The following is a 20,010-nucleotide window of genomic DNA, read 5'->3' as shown; positions in this document are numbered from 1 at the left end:
GTCTTGAGTTGGCTCTAATTAATCAAAATGGAGAAAAAAAATCCAAGGTGCCCTTGTTCTTCTTCCAAAGCAGTGAGGTGGTACTGGATTTCAAACATGCTATTAGTTATATCTGGCATAGAATGAGCACATCAACACCAGGGACTCCTCCCATTCCTCACCGGATTCACTGCTAAATGCAGGGGTGGTTTGAATGCAGAGCATAGGTATTTTTGATAGATTTTTCTCCAATATAAGACTTTACAAGGAGAAGCAGGATTGCTATGATGTTTTTATATCCAAGAAGGCATATATCTTCAACCACAGGATCCAAAGACATTAACTTCATTACTTTTATTAAAGTTTGACTTGGGCTGAGACATTCAAAATCCTTACCCTTCAACAGCTGTTTGGTGGTTTGTTTAGGACTTCAATGGGCAGTCTCAGCACAGTATCCTCCAGGACAAGTGTCAGCATCTCCTCCAAATCTCTGTCATCCTCTGCCTTAATTGGCTCTGTTAACAGGTGTTCTCAGGCCAAAAAATGAGGATTCAACTGATACATCACTTCCTGAGGCCTAATGTCAAAGATAGCATTTGGAACACACTGGGGGTGAAGAAGAAGCTGGGAAATATTAAAATACTTCTCAATCCATTCTGCTTTAGTTGGTAAAGTATAATGATGGATAGACTGATTTAAATTTGAACTCTAGCCTTGAACCAAATGCCAACATAAGCATGGGATCTTAGTTTCCTTTAACTTCTTGTCTTTTAATAGGGGGAGTGCTGCCAATGAACAGATTACCATTGCTACTAATTCTGGAATAATTTTATGCTTGCATTATCAAACATTATTTATACCACTATCCTTATTTTTGTGTTGAATAAGCTTAAGATCAAGAAATCAAAAGTGTTATCAAATATTTTACAAAGACAGAAAGTGGACTGGTAGTTTCCTGGTATGAGGGTGGAAATGAGAATTCTTTATACCTGGGCATGAGGAGTCTTACTGGGGTAATGAGAATATTCTAAAAGTGATTTATGGTGATGGGTGCACCAGTCGGTATATTTACCAAAATCTATTGAATTGTATACTTAAATAGGGTAAATTTTATGTTGTCCAAAATATACATTGAATAAGCTACTTTAAAAAGAAAAAAAAAAACAACAACAGCATTAACAAAAGTTACATCTCTCATTCCAACCCTGTGTGCTTGCCTATGAAATGCAATGAATGCAGCAGCTCTGGGCAAATATGGAGGTTCTGGTTCCTCCACTTGTTTTTATAGAATATTGGGCAATTTATGCATTAAATGAAGTCACTGGACTAGTTATGTGTCTTGACAATCTTGCATTAATTCCAAGAACACTTAATTCTAACTGAGCAGGATGTCAATGAATTGACATAAAATAGTATAATGTGTGTAAAAACAATTGCATATAAATATTATGACTGAGGAAAGAAAAGCCATGAAAATCCTGGTTATCAATTATGAGGAATTAATTTATTGATTATGTTGTCTTGAAAATATTCTAAAATAAATATGTATTTAAAAGGATATAAATTTTATTTAAAAAATTAACAACTGTGTAAGGATATTTGATAAAGACATTTTCAAAGCAGAATCCTAAGAGGAAATTACTAGGGAAAAACTAAAATTCTCATGTCTTTTTTGCATTATCTCTGAAATAAGAGGTCCAAAATTTTGTGCAACTGTTCAACTTTATGTAACAACAAGTCTGAGTTTTGTTTGGTTATTTGGTTTTCTTAGTAGTTTCATTGGTCGTTTAATAATTTATAAATACCAAGAGGGTGGTCCTGAGATGTAGTTAAATGTCTAAAATTTCTACACAGCACACAAATCTACAACTGCACAGAAACATGTGTAGGTATGATAGGGAAATTATACAAACAGAATAAAAGAGAGACCTAATTTTAAATCCACTCTAAATTATAAACATTCTCTTCTTAAACAAATGCAGTGTAAAATTAAATAAAGTTAAAGGAAAATATTAATAGAGTAATTTTTCCTCAAATTAAATTTAAATTATAATTTATGTTTACTTTAATATCACATTTTCTTCATTTTCAAATAAGATTTAATTTAGATAAATTCAATTTGTGTCTAATATTTTAATTTCAAAATATGCCCATTGCCTACAGTGAGGCACATCTCCACTCTGAATTATATGTTAAATTCTGTGGTGTCAATAGGAATGCAGCAAATAGGGCATCTTGTATCAGGGAAGGGAGAAAGAAATGCTCTGAGCCTCAGTGAAAGCAGCAAGATCATGAATAAAATCTATGTGATGTCAAATACTTGGAATAAAAATGAGCATCTCAGTTAGACACATGGGTATACATAGCATAGATCTAAAATTTTGACCACAGAGATGTGAATATTGGCATGGTGAATATGTTTACATTTCATTCTGAGTTTAGCTTAAAGAATGCCTTGAGAACAGATCCAGATGTAGCATCATAATGCATGAGATTAACTCATGTTTAAAATAATTATTTGTGGGATATATGTAAATACAGTTACACATGTTATCCTTAATTGTTATTTCTACTTTATGGGTTAACTATGTGAGTTATTCATAAAGTCATTAAATTCCAAAACACTAGAAACACTAGATGCTAAATACTAAAAATCACTAGTAAAATCACAAAGAGAATACTATAGGGGAAAACAATCACAGAAAGAGTCATGCCCTTCAGAAGAGATACACAGTTAAACGTCAACCCAGCAGAAATGGACCAGGCAAATATAAATCATATTCTGTTCTTGTCTTCCAATGACCTGCCATTCAAACTCAATCAGAGGCCTGAAGGCAAGAGAACCCATTGATGTCAACATCCCAAAATTCAGAGGGCAAAGATCTCAAGGCCTAGCACAACAATGTAGATTATGTTCCTACTTTATTTATTTAGTCACAGATTATACTTAGTCCTACAACATTCTTCAGCTGTCTCCTTACAAAAATATTCCATGTATTGCCAATACAAACTTTGTTTTATATCATTTTTAGATTAAAATTCTCATTGGCACCCTTTCATATTATCATGGACAGCAGAGAAACAATTATCATCTAAAATGTCTATAGAACTTTAAATTTTTTAAATACCTTTTATTAACCTCATACTAACTGGATAATTATATAATAACTTGAATAAGAATGTTTCAACACCTGCAACATACTAGACTTTCTGGTAAGCATATTACACATATTATCTCTGTACATTGTGTCACAAAACCTGGTGTTTAAATTCAGAGGACACATGACGGGATGAGAAGTAGAATGTGTCTTACAAGAATGAAAAATAGAGGCAAAAATCTCCTTGTCAGCTTTACTAGGAGGGAAAAATGAGCTGGGCCTTGATGCAAGTAGAAACATACACAGAAAGTGAGACATGTGGATGTGGCCATTATATACAAAAGACATTTCATGTGTAAAGTCACAAAGGTAGGATGTCTTAGAGGAGTAGATAGAGAAAGATTTGGGAGCTAAGAAGACATTGAGAGGAAATAAGGAAATAATCTTTGGAAATAAGGTTAGAATGGTATGCTGAGTTCAGGCCATTGAGTGTCATGGATGCCAGTTGGAACATTTTGGCATTTGTTTTGTGGATATGCAAAGACTTTTGATCAGAGGTGGTACACCATCAGAGCCAAACTCAAAGTGTTTTACTCCGGAAGCAGATGAAGATATATTACCCCTTTAGGCATTTAGAACTTAGAAGTTCTCAGAGCTCATTTCAAGATTTTCTTTAGTCTTTCTTCTGTTTTCTTTATTGCCAAGTCATCTCATCCAGTCTGAGGCTTTGCTCATCAGACATATGGGAGTGATGTTTCTCAACAATTTCACTTCTTCTAAGCTACAGACCTGCATGGCCAACTGTCTAGTCAACAGCTGCTCTGATTTTTCAAACTCATTTCAATTCAGTATGCCCAAGTAAGTGCCTACACACATACACAAAATATGGTCCCTTTTGGATTCTTTTCTATACATTTTCTATACATCATCTAACTCCACCACCAATCCAAAATTTTAATCCAGAAACCCAGGAGTCCTTCCAGTTACCTCCACCTGTCTCTCCAGCTACATCCAACTCATCGTTAAATGTGCTTAAAGTAATGGATGTTCTGGTAGTTCCCGTTCTTTCCTGTCTTTGTGACCTATAAAACCTTCCTTTGACAGCCTTGATGGTTTTTAAACCCATCCTTTCAGGGGTTCATTGCCCTTCATGTAGCCTCACATCCTCAGAGCTGCAGAAAATAGAGAAGACCACAACTAATGGAAGTAGCATTAATAAAGAAAAATATTTTGTTCTTATAAAATAATGAAATTTGTTTCAAGCTAAATATTTGTCTTGTTGAGTAATCAGAATATGTGTTGCTTTACGATTTGCCTACGGAGGCAGTAGTTGAACAGTCTCAATAGAGTTCATAGAGGATTCTAACTTATCTCCTAGAGACAGACAAATAATAGATCATGGGAAATAAATTTTCTTCTTTCTTTTCTGCAGTGTCAAAAGCCACTTTATGTATTATAAGGAAAAATCTCACTAGCTGTGATTAATATCTATAAACCTGTTTTTTTCGGCAATCCTGTCTTTACATAGCATGGCGTAGAGCTATGCCAAATCTCCTCCCTGGAAAAAATATTTTCTGTAGTTTCAAAAATCACATATACCACAAGTCTTAGTTGGGGCTGATCAGATGGATCCATTTTTGGTCCTGAGAGAAAGTAAGTTCTATGAACAATTGAGTGAGTATTTGATCCTATGGAAATGGCTAGTATTTCTCATATACTAGAATGGTCTTATTCTACCTGTAATTAATTTTGTATTCATAATACAAGTAAAATTGAAAGAGGTTCAAATCCTCTTATAGCATTAATATGTAGAGGTATGTTATTCAAAACTATTTTTCTGTGAATGAGAAATAAAATGCATTCATGATGATCAGTGTTCAGAATGGGAAAATTAGTTAACATTTGAAAAAGAGATCCACATCTTACATGAAATACCCTGGTTTATTGTAAAACTAAATGTCTGTCTTGCTGAATTGAGTTCTCTGAATAGGTACCTCAGGAGTCTTTTGAATTGCTAGAACTGAAACTCATAAACACTCATTAATATAATACTTTGGGAAATATTTTCCCTTTTCCAAACATTGTAGTTTCCGTAGAAAAAATATTTTTCTGTGTATGAAAGATAAATCCTAATACTGGAAGCAATTAAAAAGAGAAAAAAAGCAATCGTTTTTAAATGTTGTCTTTATATACCTATTGGTGGCAAAGTGACTGAAAAACTCTGTGAGGGATTATTTGTGGTATTTTCAGTTTCTTCAGGATAGAGGTGATCAGGTTGACAATTGATTTTCAACCTGCTAAAAATGCTAAAATGCATTTGTGTTTTTCTTTTTACTTTCTGGTCCAAACTCAATCTAGATCTGGACATACCTATATATTTAAAAAGTTGACCTAAGACTTAAACACATATGTAACAAGAGACATTTCCCATGCTTTAAAATCACTGTTTAAAGCTTTAAAAATAATTGTAGGGTTTAGGAATGAGATCCGTTCAACCACGGCAAATAGAGGATTTGGTTATTTGTGGTTTAACATTAGTCTTTTATGAGTCTTCCTCATGCACAGAAAATTCTGAGTCAGCCACACTGCAACTGAGCGTGGCTCTATAGTCTGGTTCAGTGATTCTATGATTGGGTTCACATAATGGAGGATAGTCTGCAAAATAGAACTTTTGTGAGATTAAGAGACTCACTGAAGAGCAAATGCTGTACACGCAATAGATCTGGTGTTAGAACTGTTGCTTTGAAACACAGTCCTCAAATCTTCCTATTCCCTGCTACCAGACCTAGCTCAGTCTCTCATTGAACAAATAATGATTAGTGTTACTATGTGGTGCTCTTCCAAATGCATAAGTGATGGAATTGAATAAAGCACATAAAGCTGTCCTCCTGACACATTCTGAAGAGGAGACACCAATATGCAAAATAGGTCATACAAAGTCTGTTACATAGTAGTATGTGCTATGGAGAAAAATATAATTGGGAAGGGGAGTAGAGAGTTTGGGGCAGTGAAGTTTTAAACAGAGTATTCACAGAAGGGCTCATGGAGAAGATGGAATTTAAATAAAGACTTGAAGGGGTTGATGGAGCGAGCCATGGGGACAGCTACGAAAAATACTTTAAGCAGAGGGAAAAAGAAATGCAGAAGCACTGAGGTGAGAACGTGCCTAATGAATAAGGTGAATAGCATGAAGTCAGGTGTATCTAGGGGCTCTAGCTAGAGAGGTGAGGGGAAGACAACTCTGATAGAATCTTGTAAAGGGACATTAGCTGTACTCAGTGTGAGATAAGATGTTACAGGAACACTATGAACAGAGAATAGCATAGTCTGACTTTGTTTTAATGCCATTACTCTACACTTTGAATATGGTTAAGAATAGACTCAAGAAGGGCCAGGGCAGAAGCAGGATATCTAGTTTGGAAGTAATCACAAGAAGAGAGGAAATGGCAAAGAGAAAATAGACTCTGGATATGCAAAGGATGGAGAAACAATACTTTGAAGGTTTTTGACTGAATAGCTGGAAGAGAGAAGTTGCTATGAATTGAGATGAAGAACTTATAGGAAGAGCAAGTTTCAGGTGGCAGAACAGAAAGATCCAGATTCAAATGTGTTAATTTGCAATACACAGTAACTCTCAAGTGGAGCTGCAAATGAGAATTTGGATATACGTGTTTGGCATTAACTGGAGAGATCAGGATGGAAGTTTAGTTTGTAAATTGTACTGGATTGAACAGCATTCCCCCAAAATGTACATCCTAATTGTAAACTCAGTATAGGATTTTATGTAGAAATAAGGTAATTGCAGATGTAATTAGTTCAGTCAGGATGAGGTCATACTTAAGTTGTGTGGACTCTTAATCCACACCACTTCTGTCCTCAAAGAAAAGACAACACAGGCTACAGGGTGAATGCAGTGTGATAGTGGAAGTAGAGATTGAGTGATGTGTCTACAAGCCAAAGAACACCAATTGCCCGAGACACCAGAAGTTAAAGAAAGGTATGAAAGAGTTTCCCTATAGCCTTAGATGGCCCTGCCAACACCTAGATTTCCAATTTCTGGCTTCTGGAATTTGAAAGAACACAGTTACTTTAAGCTACCCAATGATGGTACTTCATTAAAGTACTAGAATCAAATACAAAATCATTAGCATACAGAGATTATTTAGTCAAAAGACCAGATAAACTTGCCCAAGAAGGGAGATGCAGTTAGAAAAAGATGAGAACCGCCAGGTGTGGTGGCTCATGCCTGTAATCCCAGCACTTTGGGAGGCTGAGGTGGTGGATCACTTGAGGTCAGGAGTTCAAGACCATCCTGTTCAACATGGAAAAACCTCGTCTCTACTGAAAATACAAAAAATTAACTGGGTGTGATGGTAAGCTCCTGTAATCCCAGCCATTTAGGAGGCTGAGGCAGGAGAATCTCCTGAACCCAGGAATCAGAGGTTGCAGTGAGCCAAGATCATGTCATTGTATTCCAGCCTGGGAAAAAGATGAGGATCAGTGTCTGAACTCTGGGAACCACGAGGTTTTAAAGGTCAGGAAGGTGAGGAGAAACCAGGATAGGGAACTAAGAGATAGCAACCAGTGAATATGGAGAAAAACAGGGAGATAAAGTGGTCCTGAAACACAAATAAAGAAAGTGTATCAAGACGAACATATCAAATGCTGCAAATAATGCACAATGAAAATTGAGACTTGATCATGGTTTTAGTAATGTGGTAATCACTGGTAACTTTGCTGTTGAATTAAGTTTTGAGATTTAAAATCACCTTGACGTGATTAATTTTTAAAATCCCCAAAGATAATTATTTACACAGTCCAGCACAATTTCTAGTAGATAGCTGACAGAATTTGAGTTAGGCAGGATGTTTTGAAATTTTCTTTAAAAAAACCTAATTCAGATAAAGATAAAGAATCTACAATTTACTATAGTGCTAATGAAAAGGGTAGAGAGTTGAGAAAATACCTTGAAAGACCTTTACAATTTCATAAGCTTGTATTTTAGAGGGCACTTGTCTGTATTATGGCTGTTCCACTTCTCTTTGTTATAAAATAGAGGAGAAAAAAAAAAAAGGAGAAAAGACAAAGCAACAAATACAAAGGAAGGAGAGAATGTGAGACTCAGATGAGACCATCTCTTTGTTGTCCCCATGTGGGAATTTAGATGGTAGAATGCAGAACACCAGTGAGTCGTCTTTGTCAACAGCATTGATGTTCCCCACCATAATTCTCTGCTTTGAAACCAACCTCCAATTCTCCTGACATCAGTTTTCAATTTATTACCCCAGGTGGGTTGATCTCTGAGGAAGGCCAGCCTATATATGCAGCAGCTGAAATAACTAGTTGGAGCTAGTTAATGAAACTGTGAATGTCATGGGCTGGTTAATATTCATATATTTGAAAGTAGCGTATCTGTTTAACCAGAGGGCTATATTTCATTAATGTATTATAATACAATGTCTGAAACCCGAATACAATTGGCATTGTTTTGTTAAATATTTTCAGTTTTTGTTTATATCTCAGATACAAATCTGAACATCGTTGGCATATATAATCCTGCTATCAGCTACTAGGAATTTTCTTGTTGTGGTCAGGAAGTCCTAACGTAATAAGTACTTCCTTTGGATGTTAGAATAAGACTTTCTTCCCCCAAGAGCTAATGTCTTTGTCGAAAGTTTAAGGAAGTTGTAGAATCAAAAATAATGATCACAACAGGTTTCCAAGAGGTATATTCCTGCTAGTGGCATGCAGAATAGTAAAAGCAACACAAGCACCCAGGAGAGAAAAACTCAGCTTGCAAGGGTTGGAACATATATTGCATATAAAGGGAAACAAGGAATTATATCCTTGTTATCTTGTTAGACAGGAGGTATTGGATATTTTCTAAGCAAGAAAAGTGGATCTCAAATTTGGATTACATTAGGATCTAGTGAGTATCCTTTTCAAATTACTAATGCTGACACTCCACGCCTCCAGGTCTACCAAATTAGAATATATGGCAGTAGATCTCAACTATATGGTACTGAAGTACAGACTGTAAGATATTCCAGGAAATATTGAGTGGGTGGAACTCACTCAAGTTCCAGGGTAAATTCTAGCAACATTCTCTGCCCTTGTCTACTATGTTTAATTGACATATTATCTATATTGTTAATTGTATCATCTTTTTGTTAAAATTTAAAAAGATGACAGAGTGCTTTATGTGAATCCTGCTACTTTTTGAGGTAGAGAAAAATACAGAGGAGTTAAATGATTCAAGAAAGTCTTTCTACAAGATGCTGTACACAGGCACAAGATTCTATTATAAGATACACTTATGAAACACTGAATGCATAAATACATAAATCACCCAAATGTCTTGACTGACCCGCATTACACATTGATCCATTACAGATTATGTAGACTGCTACAATTTTAAAATCAGTTTATCAGTTCAGCCTTGTTTAAGCTAGTGTTTTCAATTTTTGTTTACCCATGGAATCCTTGTTTATTTCTGCATAATATTTTTAACGCAGTTTAGAAAATGCTGCCTTTGGTGAAATTTCTATTATATTAACTTATTTTAATATTGGACATTTGTTTTGTGAATCAACCACAAATTTTATTTAAATGGAATTTGATCTGCCTTAGTTTTTAGAATAGATGTGTCCAGTTGAATATTCTAAACCAGGAGCCTGAAATGTGTAAATCAAGCTTGTGGTAAGACAATGACTAGTGGTGGTATCTGCAAGTAATTGAAGAAAATCTTGTCTATCCCCACACACTCATAATCTTTTTTCTAATCCCCGCATCAAACAACACAAATACACTTTCTCTCTTCATTTTATGTCTGTCTGTCTATCTATCTATCTATCTATCTATCTATCTATCTATCTTCTATCTATCTTACATCTATCTATCTATCTAATCTCATCTCATCTACCATCTCCCTAGAGAGAGAATTTGCTTACACAGTTTAGACTGTTGGCCTTCATTTGTTAAATCAACTTGCCATTAGAGCTAAAAATTTAATGTGTTCTTTTGGTATCATTCAATTACCTGTTCATTAGCAATTTCTGGAAAAAAGAAAAAAGACAAATATTGTAAATAATGGATAAGCTATAAAAATCCATGCTAATTATGTTACGTAGCACAATCCTTTTTCTATTTTACCTTTATTTACAATAGTAACAGTACAATGAAATATTCCAAATGACTACTTGCCTATGAGAAAATAGGGAACAAGCTAAAGAAAGCTTACTCAAAACCTTCAAAACAAAACAAAACAAAATAAGCTTTGAGGCTCTATACTGAAACCCCCTTGTAAAGAAAATGAGCTGGTCTGATCCCCATAGACACCAAGCATATCAAACTCAGATAATAAGACATCCTCTGAATGTCTGTAGATCTAAAGAAAGCTTTACTATGTTTCTTCCAATGTCCAAATAGCAAGTCTTAGCCAAACACAGAGTAAAAGATAACTCAAAAGTCACAGAGAGTGTTTCCTGATAACTAGATATCAGGCAGAGAAACAGTGGACGCTTGATAGGAAGTGAGAAAATATTTAAGAAACAAAAACTGTTTCCACTGTGTGTGTGTGGTGGAAAGGGAAGGTAGGGCCAGAAATAAAACAGCTTTGGCATGCCTTCCTTCATGGGGAAAACAATTCAGGCTCTTATAGGAAGTTTAACAATAAGGTTAGGAGAAAGCAGAGTCTTTTCCTGTGCAGCAGGGCATCTTCAGCCTTTTCTTGTCTCATGGAAGCAAGAAAAGTCAATCTACTAGCTCTCAGTACGTCTATTCCAGCATACATTGATAATAGACTCAATGCAACGTCACACCTTTCTCTTAATGGAGAGACGAATCTTGAGTCTTCCAGAGGTATCTCAAGCACAAAATAAGGGTTATGTAGAGGAAAGCAAAGTGCTCAAAGAGACCTCGAATTATATACACATACACAGACTGTTTTACTGTTTTGATCAAACTGTTTTGATAACTCTTAATAGTGTTTAAGTAAAATGGATGAAACTGTTATCTACAGTTCTATGTTGCCTGTATATCTCAAGTTCTTCCCTTTCTTTTTTCTTGCTTTCCTTCTCCTAGGAGGTTTTTAAAATCAAATTGTTTTACATTTAGATTATTTCAGTGTTTGACAACTAAGTCATGAGATACAATAGAATGAATCATGAAAAATATATTTTCCTGTAATAAATGTTTTGTGACGTTAGTTTAGCTGATTATAAAGGAAGCTACTCTGATTATTGTAGATTTTATAGTCTTCAGTCTCCAATGCATTCCTCAGCACCAAAAGGAAGGTCATTTGTTTCAATTTGGGAAAGTACACAGGTAGCGTAGACAGATGATAAAACCTGTCACTGTGGAATAGCTCCATAATATACAGAAGTAAAATTGCCCCGCTTTCCCTTCTCTGCACCAGATGTAGATCTTCAGATTCATTGTCTCAGAGTTTTAGTTTGGGCTGTAATAAGAACTTGCCATAGACCGGGTGGCTTATAAACAACAGAAATTTACTTCTTACAGCTCTGGAGACTGGAAGTCTGAGATTAGGTGTCAGTATGGTTGGGTTCTGGTGAAGGTCCTTTTCTGGTTTGCTGGCTTCTGGCTTCTCTTTGTGTCTTCACGTGGCAGAGAGAGAGAGAGAGAGAGAGAGCTTGAGTGAGAGTACTTACTAGCTCTCTGGCCTCTTGTATGGGTACTAATCCCATTCATAAGAGCTACAACCTCATGACCTAGTTACCTTCCAAAGGTATTTCCTCTCTATACCATCTAATTGGAAGTTAGGATTTCAACTTATGAACTCCTTTTGGGGAGACATAGACATGCTGTCCATAGTACCCCAATATGCTAGGAAAATCTAGGGACATCATAACCGTGCTTACACTGAGAAGGTGGTTGTATTTGTTTTGGGGTCTTCAGAATTTCCCTTCAATAACTTGTGTGCTTTTATCATTTGATTTAAATCATTTCTTCCACTTTATTTCATTTCTACCACATGAGGTTCTGAACATTCCTGTGGTACTGTCCTGGAACCATAGCTGCCACTGACAATAAATGTCAGAACCTCTGGTTTCAGGTCTTATATCAGTCTTTTCTACCTTAGTGGAAATTAAGACTATATATTTATTTATCTGAGTTAACATGAATTCTTATCATTGTTGAAACTATTTGATGAAAATATTTTGTCCCAGAAAAAGAAGTCTCACAGGTCAAAGTGTAGCTGGGAGTGATAATTTTAATAATGCAGAGACATAAGAAAATTGTGTAGCTTTGTGAATTAGAAGCAAGAATATATTACAATTTCATCTTAGTTCTCCCTGGGGTATAATCTGCAAGGAAACATTGTAAACCCTGTGTCTCATAGCCTCCGGGTTTTCATTTTAGTTTTTCTTTCTCTTTTTGCCTTTTGTTAATGAACTCTTTGAAAAGAAAACAATGGGAAAGTAAACGATAAAAAGAAACTGCAGCTCCATCAATTTTCTCATTGTGTCTCATTAGCTAAAAGACCAATGTTAGTATCTTTGTAATTTTTGTAGTATTGACTTAGACTATTTTCAATTTGTAAAAATAAATGACTCCTCCGTTTCTTTTTGTTTCTTCAGAATAAGGAAATCCTATAGACTTAAGGATGGTAATGGGTTAAGAATATTTAAGATGCCTCCTGCTGTTAACCATAATAACGTTAGAGATTATAATCTGTCAATTTTTGCTTTATGTACTTTTATGTTTTTAGGAATATACATGTTAAATGATTATATCTTCACAGAGAATCATTCACTTTAACTTTAGATAGTGTTTCTCATTGCCCCAATATTATTTTGAACTTAAAGTATATTTTATCTGATATTAGATAATCAGCTTTCTTCCCATCCTTTCAATTTCAGTCCTTCTGATAAATTATTCTGTAAGTCTGTATCTTTATAAACAGCATAGAGTTATATTTATTCATTTTTAATTTTCTGATCTGAAATTAATTGTATTTAAATAGACGTCTATTGACATTTACTGTATTTTCTGATATAGTTGGATTTGTTCAAACCAACTTATTTTCTGTCCTCATTCCAACTATTTCTTTGCTTCATTTTCTCTTAAGTTTTTTATTGAATTTACCATACCTTTACTATTACATACTTTTACATACATACTATTACATACTATTACCATACTTTTACATCATAGAGACATATAATTTCCCATTCTATTTCTCTTATTTTAAAGGCCACATTTATGTTTTTAGAATATATACTTTACCTTAAAATGTTGAAAGTTACATACACTTATTTCTCCTTATCAAAATAAAGCTCTATGATTGGCTAGCCAAAATTCATTTCTGATGACCTTCCTTACTGTCTTTCACTATCAAACATGTTATTCCTAAATGTGTGCTTTGTAAGCAAGTACTAAATTCATCCTCCATTAGGTAGGTTTTCTGTTTTATTCAGCTAAAATCATTTCTAAAGTGTTTACAACTCCTCTTTCATATTACATGAGTCATATGTCAAGCTTTGAAAGTTCTTTTCATTTCTAGTTTAGTATTCATCATTATTATTCTTATATAGTATATGTTAATTTATATTCACCATTAGCTCTAGTAATTTCGTCATTAAATATTGCTTATAGCATTCTATCATATCTTTTATGTTTATTGTTCTTGAAGTCCAGTCATAGTTCTTTCAATCTTTCAATACAAGGTTTATGAGCAGTACATCTTCATTGTCTCTTTCTTTTTTTTCTCTCATAAAATATCATCATTAGGGTTTTTACATCTGGCAGGGAGAGTAGGCTCCTAAAAAATTAGTTATTCCTTATTTAATAACTATATGCTGTATATAAGACACAAACAACAACAACAAAACTCAAGTGCAAATTTCTGATATCTCTAGAGTACAAACTTAAATAAAAGGATCAAAATTGGAGGGGAATTGAACCTAAAAACAAACTAGCATGAGTGAGTTTAAGATTGTGAAAGTTGTCATAATCAAAATGGAGTCACTAGTACTAAAATTACTGACACACAGAGCCAGGGAAGTCCATGAGGGGAGAGTTCTCATGCACAAATACCTGATAACAACCACAAAAGAATCCGCAAAAACCATTACCTTACACAACTAAGAAATAAATTAATATATGTTATGTAATGAAATTTAGAAATTAATCAACAAATTACACCACTGTACTCCAGACTGGATGACAAACCAAGATCCTGTCTCAAAAAATAAAAATAAAAATAGCCATTCCAACTGGTATGAAATGGTATCTCATTGTGGTTTTGATTTGCCTTCCTCTGACGATTAGTGATGTTCAACACATTTTTCGTATATATAGTTAGTATAATCTTGAGAGCAAAATTCAACAGGTATTACAGAAAGAAAGACAAAATAAAGATAGAAAAGGAAATAAAGAGGGAAGGAAAGAAGGAAGGAAGGAAGGAAAACAAAATAATGTACCTATGGTTCTCATAAAGTTGCAATTATATTTAGGAATATATAAGCAAGCATAATTCATCAAATAGTTTAAAAAGATAATATGTTATGACCAGACATGTAGGGTAGCTTCAAAATCATTCAATCTAATTTATCATATTTACAAAATAAAAGAAAAAAAGATGGCCATTTAAAGAGACGAGAAAAACAGATTTGAAAAATTTAATACTCATTCATGATGAAAGTGCTCAGCAAAGTTGATATATGTGTGTTGAAGAGAATTTCTTCAGGTTGATCCAGAGAATCTTAAACAAAGAAAGAAACAAAAAGCTGCGAACTCACCTTCAATGAGGATACAATTTGAATCTGTCTCTCCATAAGTTTTCATTTATTTATGTAAAGGAATCTACATTATCCTGGTAAACTCAACTTATAGCACTTCCTTGTCTTTGGAACAGAGATCCAATGTCTTGAATATTTGAAGACAGAGAAAAGGCTGAGACAAGTCTCCTTGGACCTTTATGGCAGTGGTTAAGATTTTAAAATCTCTCCCCAATGGAATATCCCTTAATATAAAATCAAAATATATTTATTTATTTAAGAGTGTTAACTTTGTTCTTGTCTCTACATTTTTCTCAGTAAAAGTTTCAACCACATTTGTTATTTATTATTTTTAATTGTATTTTTTCATTGACATAAATTGTGCAAATTCATAGGGGTACATAGTAATGTTTTGATATATATAATGTATAGTAGTCAGATCACGATAATTAGCACATCCATAGCCTCAAGCATTTATAATTTCTTTGTGCTGGGGATGTTTAATATCCTCCTTCTAGCTCCTTGAGACTATATAATACGTTATCTTTAAAGTGGTCCTACAGTGATATAGAACAGTAGAACCTATTTCTCCTATCTAGCTATAATTTTGTATCCTTTAACAAATCTCTCCCTATCGCTCCTTTCGTCACTCTTTCCAGCTGCTAGTGTTTTCTGTTCTACTTTTTTCATCTATGAGATCAACTTTTTTTATCTTCCACATATGAAAGAAGATATACGGTGTTTTCTGTTTTTGGCTTATTTCACATAACATAACGTCCTCCAGTTCTATCCATGTTTCCTCGATTGACAGGTAAGCTTTTTCTTACCATTCTTTAGTTTCATCCAGGCAATTCATTCAGAAATTCTTGCCTTTCATGTGTTTGAAGTTTAGATTTTCTGAATTGTAAGGGTATTAATAGCTATATGCTTACATGCCCCTGACACCATATCCCTGCCATTAAAACAATTATGTCTAGGTCTTACTGGCTTTGATTCCATCATCTAGAAACATATTGTGGGGGCCATGCACTGTGGCTCACTCCTGTAATCCTAGCACTTTAGGAAGCTGAGGCAGCCAGATCACCTGAGCTCAGGAGTTTGAGACCAGCCTTGATCAACATGGTGAAACCCCTTTTCTACTAAAAAGACAAAATTAGCTGGGTGTGGTGGCACATGTCTGTAATCGCAGCTACTCAGGAGGCTGAGGCAGGAGAATTGCTCGAACCCAGGAGGCGGAGATTGCAGTGAGCCAAAATCATGCCATTGCACTCCATCCTGTGCAACAAGAGCGAAACTCGATCTCTAAAAGAAGAAAGAAAGACAGGGAGAGAGAGAGACAGAGAGGGAGACAGAGACAGACAGAGAGAGAGAGAGAGAGACAGAGAGAGAGAGACAGAGAGAAAGAAAGAAAGAAAGAAAGAAAGAAAGAAAGAAAGAAAGAAAGAAAGAAAAGAAAAGAGAAGAAAAGAAAAGAAAAAAAGAAAAGAAAAGAAAAGAAAAGAAAAGAAAAGAAAAGAAAAGAGAGAAAGAAAGAAAGAAAGAAAGAGAGAAAACCGAATTTTTTTGTGGGTTTTTTTGTTGATGTTGTTTGGGTGTTTGTTGTGGTTTCTCCACACAGCCTCAGCAATGCATTACTATTTTTATGTTACTGTAATTGATGAGCATTTTAGATGTCTAGAAAGTATTTTAAAATTATTTTTGTTTGCTATCTTGCAAAAACTAGAAATCTTTTTGTTCTAATAAACATTTTTAATATTTTTATTTTTAATAACACATGGGGAATGATAATACATTCCATTAAAAATAAGAATATAATTGTTTAATAGTAAATATGTACTTGTTATAGAGTCATACTAACTCAGTTAAAAGTAATAGTTTTTATTGTTCTAGTCAATCATTATATAGTAAGTATATCCTACATATGCAATTAAATAAATAGAAGAGTTGTCGAAACTAAAAGCAAAAATGAAAAATTAGCAAATGCACAATGAAAATGTCAGAAAACATACACAGAGATTCTCATATATTGCAGAGTTCAGAGATTCTCATATATTGCAGAGTTATCCTGTGGAATGTAAATTGAGTGAAAAAGATTTTCTATGAAACTCTAGGATCTATTTAAAAAATATTTCAAAAAGTTAATCTATTGAAGTTTTTCAATGCCAAAAATTTTGTATCTAATTTCTCTCTGTATATTGGTGAAACAATTTGCATTGGGTCAAATAATCAATACTGTCAACCCCACTGAAGTGAAGAAGTAATGTAAAAATTATAGGCCCACATTATTACTAATTTTTTTTTCTAAATACTCAGTATTCACAGGTTCCATATAGACAGATTCAACCAACCATGCATCGAATATATATTTGGAAAAATAAAAATAAATGTACAACAATAAAATAATACAAATAAAAAATACAGTATGGCAACTATTTGCAAAGCATTTTCATTGAACTAGGTATTATAAATAATCTTGAGATGATTTGAAGTATATAAAATAATACATGTAGGTTATATGCAAGTACTACATCATTTTGTATAAGGGACTTGAACATACAACTATTTTGGTATCTGCAGGGATCCTGGAATCAATCCCTTGGTAGATACTGAGGGAGAACAGAAGAACTGCATTAACTTTTACAGCCACAGGCTCTGTGCAATAGATGTGACTACCAGAGATGAATGTGGCATTTGCTTCTGTGATTATCTTTCTCAACTTCTCAACTTCCAAAAAATGACTGATCCAGCAGAGCTGGCTCTGGTGCAGTGAAATTTTAGGTCATTCAGGGAAGGATTATGTTTACATTCGGTTATATCTAACTGATTGCAAAATGGATTTAGCGAGTGATGAAGAGTGACAGAAAACATGTGTACATTAAAGTACATGACAGGATATTGAAAATATTACTGTAACTTATTAAGTATTGATTTTCCCAGATTTCTTGATATTACTCGACATAAACAAATGGTAGGAGTAAAGGAACCTGATAAATATGAGAAGGAGGAGATGCAATGGTGAGAGTGAAGAACTACTGATTCGGATAAAGGTGTTATAATCCCCTGTCCACACAAGAATACAGCAAAATGACTATAGAGAGAAAATATAGTTAAGATACATAAGGAGATAAAATCAGTTTCAAGAATGTGACTTCAAAATTTTAGAAATGATTAATGTCATTGTATTCTTTTCTTTCAGTTCTATATTCCACCTATAGAAAGTAGAATATTCTCAATATCTACATGTCGACAAGATCTTCTTATGGCAATAGCATTCTACCTAGAAAAATCTGAACAAACACTTTCTTTTAAAAACTATGATAATATATATTTTTAAAATTTGCATATAATATAATTCACTTCTGCAAGACATTGCTGCCTCAGTCTGACTACTCTGGAAAAGGAGGACAGAGTTCATCCCTTTATCAAAATTCTCCTTATTGTATCTGTAACTTGAATTTGAAGCTCTCAGTGCACAAGTTGCACATCTTGCAGCAAATGTATTTTCTCTTTTTTTGGCTACCACTTACATTCTCTCAGTAGCTAGAATTGTCTGATTGCTTATATGTATTATTTTAAAAATTCATTTCCTTCAACAGTTATCCCCTTAAATTAGGACACTGATTTTTTTCTAGATTTTACTGTGGCAGTTGCTCTGTAACTTGTCTTTTATTCTTTTATTTTTGCATCAAAGCAGGTCCAGTCTGAGGGCCGCAGTCACATGCACATTCCTAGTACATCCATGTACAACACAACAAGTCATCACTCACCTAACATTCTGTGATGTTTTGTGGTTCCATTCCTTTGCTCTTGTTGTTCCTCCATAAAGACACTTTTTTCTCTATTTCCATCTATCAATTTCCATTTTCACCCTTCAACACTCAAATGCAAATGTCACGAACTCATTAAACTACACAAACAAGCTCTTACACTATGCTTAAAGAAACTATGTCTAGGACTTGTTGAGATCAAGATGCTTAAGTTGATGTTCAAAAACTAATGAAAACCATAGATTTGTTATTTTCACTTCAAGAAAAAGTCTGTCTTGAAGACAAGTGTTTGAAAGCCATCCACGTATGCTTGATGAAGTTGTATGAGGCAGTAGACCTGTGAGGGAGATTTTAGAGTGTTCAGCAAATGGCATTGTCTTTCCATTGCATACAACATAAAGTTCAAACTCCTGAACTGGTCATGCAAAACTTCTGATTTCTGGTCCCAATTTAATTTCCAAACTTTCTTGCTATTTTTTAAACTGAATGTGTGCATTCATCAGTAGGTTTTTTGTTTCTAGAATACCCCTTCTATGTCCTATAGATAGTATGTGATTTTTCTTGAGATTATTCTTCTAACTCCTGTCTAGAATAATCCTATTTGTTTTTTAAGGAACTGCTTATATTTTACCTGTTCTGTGAGGCTATTTCTAACTTCAACACAATCTTCTCCAATAGGAAACAATATCGTTATCATATTATGAATGTTACTATTTTGGATCATGGAATTGTAGAACTACATGAGGCTCCATCAAATAGATGAAGGAAAGGAGATGAAGAAATTAGTTCACAGTTTGTACAAAACTTTGACACAAGTTTGTGTCAGAACCTACATCAGAGATAAGATCTCTTCTACTACTGAAATCTCTTTCATTGAATGTTTAGGTCTACAGAACTTTCCATTACTAATTAACTTTGTAAGAACATAGGCTTTTTTTCTACTTGTCTTAGCTGTAAGCATACTAAATGCCCAGTTCAAGCTTTAGACTTCTTTTTTATTTAGTATAATATGTGGCAAACTAAGTACTTGGAAGAATAATTCTGCATAGTATATACTTAAAGCAGTTTTATTTCTTTTTGTTAAAAAACAGTGATTGATATTAAATTTTAGGCTATATCCCAGTTATTTAAAAATATCCCTTTACCACTTTTCCTCATCTGCTAAACAGCAGAAAAATCTGGATCTCTCCTATTTATTTTCTTGTAGCCTACTTACTTTTACTGTAGTAATTACTGTTTGGAAAGCTTTTGAAGTCTTGGCCAATACCAATTCTGGCAGGTAAAGCATTTTCAGCTAAAATGTGGAAAATAGATTTAGAATCTCATCTCTGTGTCAGCACACTGTATTTTAAAACTAATCTATTTGGTTGCATTTTTTCCCATTTTGTCAAACATCAAGGACACACACCAGAAGTCAATTCTCTC

The sequence above is a fragment of the Cebus imitator genome, unplaced genomic scaffold, assembly GCF_001604975.1.
Source record: "Cebus imitator isolate Cc_AM_T3 unplaced genomic scaffold, Cebus_imitator-1.0 Scaffold60, whole genome shotgun sequence".
In the NCBI taxonomy this organism is placed as follows: domain Eukaryota; kingdom Metazoa; phylum Chordata; class Mammalia; order Primates; family Cebidae; genus Cebus; species Cebus imitator.
Note: the sequence above shows the minus strand (reverse complement) of the source record.